The sequence below is a fragment of the Monodelphis domestica genome, chromosome 4, assembly GCF_027887165.1.
Source record: "Monodelphis domestica isolate mMonDom1 chromosome 4, mMonDom1.pri, whole genome shotgun sequence".
Lineage (NCBI taxonomy): Eukaryota > Metazoa > Chordata > Mammalia > Didelphimorphia > Didelphidae > Monodelphis > Monodelphis domestica.
The window spans coordinates 54,725,019-54,733,632 of NC_077230.1; the positions used below are offsets into that span (position 1 = coordinate 54,725,019).

General features: G+C 37.8%; 1 long non-coding RNA gene across 1 annotated transcript in view; it reads left to right on the forward strand.

Moving 5' to 3' along the window:
• The window catches only part of LOC103095842 (uncharacterized), a 28,090-nt gene extending 23,257 nt beyond the window's left edge, over positions 1-4,833 (forward strand). Inside the window, exons 2-3 of the long non-coding RNA XR_467134.3 lie at positions 542-592; positions 1,168-4,833. This is a non-coding gene — a long non-coding RNA (uncharacterized LOC103095842). The remainder of the gene's footprint in view (positions 1-541; positions 593-1,167) is intronic.
• Positions 4,834-8,614: the final 3,781 nt, after the last annotated feature.

Genomic DNA, 8,614 nt, shown 5'->3' on the forward strand with positions numbered 1-8,614 from the left:
TCTAGATGATGAAACTGAGGGAAATAGGTTAAGTGACTTGTCATACAACCAATTTGTGTTTGAACTTGAATTTGAACATAGATCTTCCTGACTCAAGGCACTGGGCTCTGTTTGCTGCATTTCTATGGCTGCCTGGAGATTAAGAGTGTAACCACTTGAAATAATAGCCTGACATTTTAAACTTCTATAGAACTTCATTCTTCTAAAGTTCCATTTCCTCCTAAGATGAAGCAATTAGTGTAATACTATTTTATCCCAGTCATCCCAAGTAAATGATTTTGTTTCTATTATAATCAATAATAAAAGTGATCAATAGAACTATAGATAGCTGCAAAACTGTTTCCCTGATTTTTTTTTAATTGTGAGAATATCAGTCTGAACTGAAGAGATATCAAAGAGTATATTGAGATTTGCATTGACATTGTAAAAGGAGTTTAAAAGAAAATATTTCAGACTGGGCAAAGCTATACATTTGATTGTCTAACTATCCAATTATGGGACAATTAGAACTCTAAAGTTGTTAATATATTCTTTTCTTAAGGAAAACCCTTCAGGAGTTGAATGGGAAGTAAAAAGAGAATTCTTCCAAAAGGTGAGAATTCTAGTTTCTAAATATTTCAAATGGGCCCCAATTTCATCTTGCCAAATGCTCTCCTTTTGAATGCATGGTCCTGTTTACTCTTTTTTTGTAACTCTCATTCATCTGTTCCTTCATCCTGTAAATGGTTCTCAAAATAAGTATGGTCTGGTAGAGAGATCTATAAGTCAAAAGATGTAGGTTCCAGTTCTACCTGGCTACCATGGCTTTTGACAAGTTGACCTCTATGAATGTTTCCCTAATTTTATCTTGCCAACACAGTTGATCATCTATGATCCAAGTCATTTTAGCTTCACTATATCTATTTCCTCATCTTTCAAATAAGCACAATAATATCTATTTTGACCATTTCATGGCTTACTGTCTGGTTGGCATGAAGCAATGTTTGTAAGTGTGTTTTATAACTATAAAATATTATATAAATTTAAATATTATATAAAATATAAATATAAAATAAAGAGAGATGAATCTCTCTCTGCTCTTTCTCATGTTGCACAATTCCTTTTACCAATATGTTTTATGTGTAATACAGTTATTTACTTTCTCTTATATAATCTTTTCATCAACAGTTGTAGTCTAGTTCCCTGAAAAAGACCACCTTCCAATGACTGAGTCAAGGTTACTATGTTCAAATCATCAGATTTCATCATTTTTGAAAAAAGACCATCAGTTCAGAGTCAACCAAATGCCCACTTTAATCTAGCCAGAGCTAAGTCCCTTCCAGCTCAAAGGGTCACACTTGGGCCACAATCTCAGGAAAACAGAAGAACAACTGAGCAGCTGCCTGATCCTGGAAACCAGAAAATGGCTGCACTATTAGCCTATCTTGACAATGGGAAGATGTTTAAACCACCCATATCCCAGAAGTACCATTATATGGCCATAGGTTTGCCTACAATGTGTCAGGAGCACCAGCCTAAGGGAATTTCTCTGCCTTTGCCAACCCAAAAAAGAAGGATAACACCTTTACTCAGACTTAATCACTGTGCTCAAACTCTATTGAAACCTATCACCTGGGCAGAAAATTCCTTAGGCCATAACCAGCCTCCAGGGTACCCATCAGACTTGAACCTACATCCCATGCCTGCATCAACATCGATCAATAAAAATAGGTTTGAGGTTCCATTTTTTCCCCACTCCAAGGATAGAACTATAGCTAAACCACTGATACTCCGTAATTACAAAGCTGAAACTTTTATGAGTCTCAAGCCCTGCGTTGGTACTACACCTCACCTGAGCAGCTCAAACAAGGACTAAATAACATCATTGCCACATCTGACCATTGGTAAAGGGCCGGATCTGTGAAAAACTCGCATCTGAACTGCTCAGCCAAGGCTTTAGGTTTGAATTTATCACAGCCTCACCACTACCTCAGAGCCAGGGCTATGTCTTCATTACAAACCAATCTCAATGGCAAGGCCACAATTCCATGTTCTTCAAAGCCCCACCAATTGAGTACCGCAGCATCTACACTGTCCTTAAGAAGAAGAATCACAATTATGCCATCATTAAGTCCTAAACTCCTATCCAGGACAAAGCAATGCCATCACTAGGCATTGAACCCTGGGCCAAGCCTCAGATTATTTATCACGCCATGGCCAATGAACTTACTTTTATGACCTGACCACATGGCAAAGGATCCACAGAGACTGTATAAGTCTTAAGGGCATATTTGCATCATTACCATCTCCTGACCCTCATGATGTACCTTCATCAGACACCTCCCCCTGGGATAAGGCTGAGGTTTCACCAGACCTCAGCCATCAGATTATATCATCAGGTACTTCTCACTTGGTAGTTTCACCAAGCTCAAGCCACCAGGATGAAGCTGTCCAAGTCCTCCACTGCCAGACTTAAACACTTGTTCACAATTCTCCCAAACTTGGATTTCCAGGCAGGTTTCCACCAGTTTGGAATATACCACCACCACCATCTGTCCATCAGGAGGAGGCTACTCTGAACACTACCTCAATGGCAACATCCCCAAAGGGCTTTAAATCCAGGGTTGTATCTGGAGGCCAGGACAACAGAGTCACATTATCACTGCAGGCCAGTTGCTGCCATATTTAATCAGAAGGTCCCATTTCCATCCTGCTTAGACCATCAGACCAGGTATGGACTGGATTCTAATGCTCAGTGAATACTTTCTCTAGTCTCCAGCATTTTATCAACAGATCCAGTCTCCAAAACACTAGATAATATCTCTATTGGAGAATAGAGGACTAAAGACCAATATGCTACCATTTCCTGTGTGTGTCTGACTACTGAGATTATAGCAATACCCATGGAAGACCTGGAGCATTGCAAATCAACTACATAGTGCCCTGTCTAAAGAAATTCCTCTGCTACTAGGTCCTAGGCTGTGACTATTTGAATAAGCTTGCATTGAACTTAAACCTTTTAGGTAAGGTGGCTCCTGAATGCCAAACCAGATTCATTCTGTACAGAGAAGAAAGAGAAGTTTTGCAATATTTAAATTCCACCAAACCATATGCCATTGGTAAGAAAACTGTACCTATTAGAACTGGCAATATCAATATTAGTTCCATTACATTCAAGAAAATGTTTAAAGTGATATCTGCAAGGAGAGCCTCCTGCACTGGATGAAGGAATGTCTTTCTCATTGACCTAGGTGTTGAGTGCCAAGTAGTTGTTTGGCCTTTAAGATTTGTACCTTGTAGTTGAATGACCTCTTTAGTTTGAAGCTCTAGGATCCCAAATGTCTGTACTCAAGGAATGGTCTCCTTGAGTTCAAAGTATTGGTCAAACCAATACCTCTACCTAGATCTGAGGAGGAGATAAGATAAAAGTCTCAGGTGCAATTAATTCATTTTTAGCTTCTAGTAATAACATTCCAATATATGCATGCCCTAACACTATTTGCCACCCTTTACAACTTCATCCAGCTGGGAATCAGATTAGTTCCTGAATCACCCATTTACTGCCAGCTGCATGCAGGGATTGCTAGGATTTTATAATTGGCAATATAACCAGCCATGGTGGAGGAACATATAGCAGTCAACAGTCATCCACAAGAAAAAGGCCTACATTACTGCACCTTTGGAGAAGAGAGGAGACCTGAAAGGATTTCCCTAAATTCTGCTAAAGAAGCTTAAGAGTAAATTGACTGACCCTGGTTAGCTTAAATATTTGTACTCAGTTTTTGTCTTGAATTATTCTTTCTAATCAGACAGGGAAACATTGACCCTAACTTTTCTTTGGTGTTCATGAGTAGTTAGTTATGAACCCTGCTAGGCTTGTAGTGAAGAGTCACCATGTTAGGGTCAGCTAGGTAGCTCAGCCGATAAAAGAAATAGGCCTGGAGATGGAAGGTCTTAGATTAAAATTTAGCCTCAGACTTCCTAGCTGTGGGACCCTTGAAAAGTACTTAATTCCAATGACCTTGCCCTTAACACTCTTCAGCTTAACTGATATTTAGCATCAGTTCTAAGATGGAAGGTAAGGGTTTTAAACTTTTTAAAAAGTCTCCATTTACACTTCTCCTCAGTTTCCCTCTCTGATTCTTTTGCCAAATTTTCAGCTAATTACTAAAACTGGTACTTTGCCCATATGCCTTGCTATCCCCATATCTCCTAATTATATGGATCTATTTACCCAAATCAGTGGAAATGACTCATGTTTCTATATTTCAGATCAGAGCATGTCAGCTCCCTACTTGATAGTTTTCAGTGACTCCCTATTACTTCCAGGAGAAAAAGTATAAGATCCCTTGACTTCCACAATTTGGACTCCTCCTTACTTTTTCAGTCTTCCTACATTTTATTCCCCTGCTCGTAGCTCTGATCTCATTGCACCGGCTGACTTGCTCTTCTGAAAACACAATTCCATGCCTTTAATGCTCTTTACTCATTTCTGCCTCTTATATTTCTGGTTTCCTTCAAAACTCAGATCATTGCTAACATCTACCAGAAGACCTTTCCTATTTCTTGCCTGTGTGGAATAAAAATTAGTAATTAGTAGTGCATTATTCACAATTATGGTTAGCATTAGGATTAATAGTGGTGGTGATAATTTCTGTTCAATTATGCCTATAACTCTCCTATATAGATCAGTTCAGCTAGGCCCTTCAGGGAAGAGAGAAAAGAAGCCTCTCTCTACATAACAAATAGTAGAGATGTCCTCTCCCTGAAGTGAATAGACCCTTCCCCCATCTGAGACCCTTCTGATTATTAGTACTTTAAAAGTGGCCAGACAAACCATTTTCTTTTTCTTTCATTATTAAATCTCCATTAGCTTGCAATCAGCATTTCAAGGGTTAAGAAAATGAAGTCCCACGGAAAATTACAGTACAAAGAGCCCAGTGAGGAGGCCATGGAGCCTAAAAGATATAGTAAAACTCCTATCTAGAAAATTATTATGAAGACTGAACTATGACCCAAACTGAGAAAGTGGTAATTTGTGAAATACTACCATGATTCAAGGAGAGCTAGGAAACTCTAGGGGGGTAAGACAAGATATATATATATATATATATATATATTCAGACATTATGTCACACACAAGTGTGAGGTAACAAGGCACCATTGTATTAATTTCCTATAAATTCTGAATTAATTTGTACAACTAGGGATACTGTTGCTGAGAGACCTCTCAAGCTGTGCTCCTGACCCCCCACCCCCTTTCCTAAATAAAGCTATATTTTCTCTACTAGCATCTAAGTCATCTATCTGCTCATAAGAGTGATTTCTGGGAGGTACAAGCTCCCCTCCCAAAATTCCACTCCACATTATGCCTCAGTGTTTTACCTCCAAGATTAACTTCTATTTACACTGCACATAACTTGTATTATATAGTTATCCGCATGTTTTTTCCCATCAAAATGGGAGCCCCTTTAGAATAAGGATCCTGTTTTCACTTTTCTTAGTATGCTTAGCACTTTTTTTAATGTATGCTCTTATTTGTGTGCATGTGCATGTGAAAAATGTTTCCCTATTAGCCATGGTACAAAAACAAACAAGAAAAGTAAAAAAAAATCAAGTTTTAAAAAATTGTGTTTCAATCTACATTGAGTTCACCAGTGTCTCTTAAGGTGGATAGCATTTTTCGTCATTCATCCTTTGGAATTACCTTGTATCTATGTAATTAGAGTCTGTTACCCTAAAATCTATGATCCCCAGCAAAACTATGATTTCCAGAACCCCAGTCACTTTCTGCTGATGTAGACAGTATATAAATTGGATGGAGATCCATCTCTCAGCCTCTTTCCTTTATGTCTCAATTTTGGTGGAGCGGGGATTTTGAGCAGGTAGAAAACTTAGTCATGTGGTTCTATTTTGTCAGATAATAAACTTTATAAAATAATACTTGAAGTATTGCACATTAAGTTAATTCTTAGAGATCATTGATTTGAACAGAATAGCTAAGTCTTTCACAATTGATCATCATTATAATATTGCTGTTACTGTATATAATACTTTCCTAGTTTTTCTCACTTTGCTTTGCAAACATCAGTTCTTTTAAGTCCTCTCAGGGTTTTTTTTTTTCCTGAAACATTCTGGTCATTATTTACTATAACACAATAGTATTCCATTACAATCATATGCCACAGCGGGTATCCCCTCAATGTCCAAAATTTCTTTGCCTCTACAAAAAGATATGCATTTTTGAAAGTGGCTGGTGTAGAAAGGAAACAAGACTGACAGTTGGTGGGGGAAGGGGCAACTGGGAGTGGTAGTTGGGTCTTATGACTAGCACTTCCTTCCTGCCAGGTTAACTGGCTTCCTGGTGTTGGAGGCAGGAAGAGTGTTGGCTTCCCAGTCTGGATTAGGAGTACCTCTACTCGATTCAACCTGAAGTCACAGGTCCAATCAGCTCTGAAGGTCAGAACTGTTCTTGTTGCTTTCTGTCTTCTGCTAAGATTCTGAGATTGACAAAACCAGCACAGATATAGCAGAGACAAGAGTGGGAGAAACCCTCCACCAGCCTGTGAGGCCTGGTCTCAGCTCCAAAGCTGGTAGAGACTCCAACCTTATTTAGGGACCTCCTTCTTCCCTTTTCCCTGATACCTCTCCAATCCAAACTGGTTATTAAAATTTATCTTATTTGAATATTGCAGTCAGATAAGTGGACTATCTTTTCTGGGGCATAGAGGGAGCTGAACCTCAGTTCAGTCATCCAATTACAAATGTTCCTTATTTGAACCCTGCTGGGTGACCAAATTCTGGGGAAAGGCTTATCCCTCAGGAGGGTCTGTGTTTACCTGCTCTGGGGCAACTTCAGCAGCAATCCAGCAAGAAGACATCCCCACAGGCTATAATAAGTGGCTCATTTCTTGGACACCCCATTTTGTTTAAAATATACCCTCTTGGAAGGGAGCATCTCTCTCCTTTGCCTCACCGGCAGCCATATGCCCTCTCACCCTTCAACTCCTCCATTTCCTGCTACAAATCTTTTTTTATCCCCCATTTTTTCAATCCCCCCATCTTCCCTATAAATATTATGACAAGCATCATACCACAGCTAAGAGAGCTACCCTTATTAGGCTAATTCTATTAATATAATTCTTTGCTCCATAAGCCAAGCAAACACTAACTTCTCCTTTACTTATAAGTCAAATTTGTTTTATTTTCTAAGAATTCATGCTATTATGCTACTAAGGATTATGTTCTATTATAGAGTAATAACCTAGGTTCTGATATGTATCTTCCTAATCAAATCTGCAATAAGTGTTTGGTGTCAGATGTTTATGCTAAATTCTTTAAATTAAGAATTAAATGTGGGATGGTTTTGCTGTGCCATCTTCTGATAGAATAAATGTGAGGTTAACTTTTGGCTAAATACCAAGGTTTGAGAGTATAACATATGAAACAAATGTGATCAATTATAGAGATAACAGAAGAGGAAATACACTGTGAAAACTTAGATCTAATACAGAAATAATTATACCTAGTATCAGAATACAAGACTGTATATCATTATAAGTTACATTTTTCAAGGTAGCTGAACAATACTAATAGTTGGGCTGGTCTTAATACAAAGGGTGAGGCAGCCACTTATTAACATAAAATTGGGTAAATATTTTGTTTTGTTTTGAGAAGTGGTTTATTTAAGATTGATGAGTCTTGCCACCTCCAGGGATTGTTCTGCCATGTGAACTGTTCATTTGGCTTGTTTCCAAGTCATGGGCTTTGGTGAGTCAGGTCTTCTGAGTGATCATCTGGATTTTTCATATTTGGCTGTTCCTTAAAGGTTTTCTGCTGTAGGTGTTAATTTCCTGTGTAAATAAAAACAAAAACTCAACCCCCATATTATAATTGGGGGGGGGGAGAGGTTGTTGGTTTGTTTGTGTTTGTAGATAGTTACCCCAATTCATGTTCAGTGATTATCCAAATGAATTAACTTACAAGAGATTCATTTTAAGTCCAATTGAAACAAAAACTTGGGGTGGGGTATAGTTTCTTAAGTAGATAGCAGAACATATTTGATTTCTATACACATTCAAATTTCTGGGGCCTCAATTATTATTTCACTTTGATTATAAGAACTTTCTTTGAAAGGAAAAAGCAGGGAAAAGATTATAACACTATTTGATTTCAGGTAAAAGTCAGGATTATTCATCAGTCATGCCTTTTCTTTTGAATGGTGGATACTGTTCAATGATTTACCAGACAACTACACCTGAATTTAAAACTCAAAAATAATATTAATTTCAACCCCAAAAGCTTTTACCTTAAACAGCAAATTTCACCACTTGGAGCTTGGAGCTGAAAAACGTCCAGGATTTACATATACAGTGAAAATTTTTGATTTTATAATTCATGATAACCAGTTTTTCCTTTCCCATAATTTTCCAGTCTTTTTTGAGTTTCAGTACTCATTAACAAGGCTTAAACTATCTGTCAATTCTTCCCAATTTATATAGGAAAAGAGTTAACAATTTTGTTGTGTAAATCTTGAAACTTCTCAGACTTGTGAATGTTAAAAATACCGTGTATATCTATAGTTAGAAGTGCATTTAGGATTACAAATTGATTATGTTAAATGATCAATGGGGAG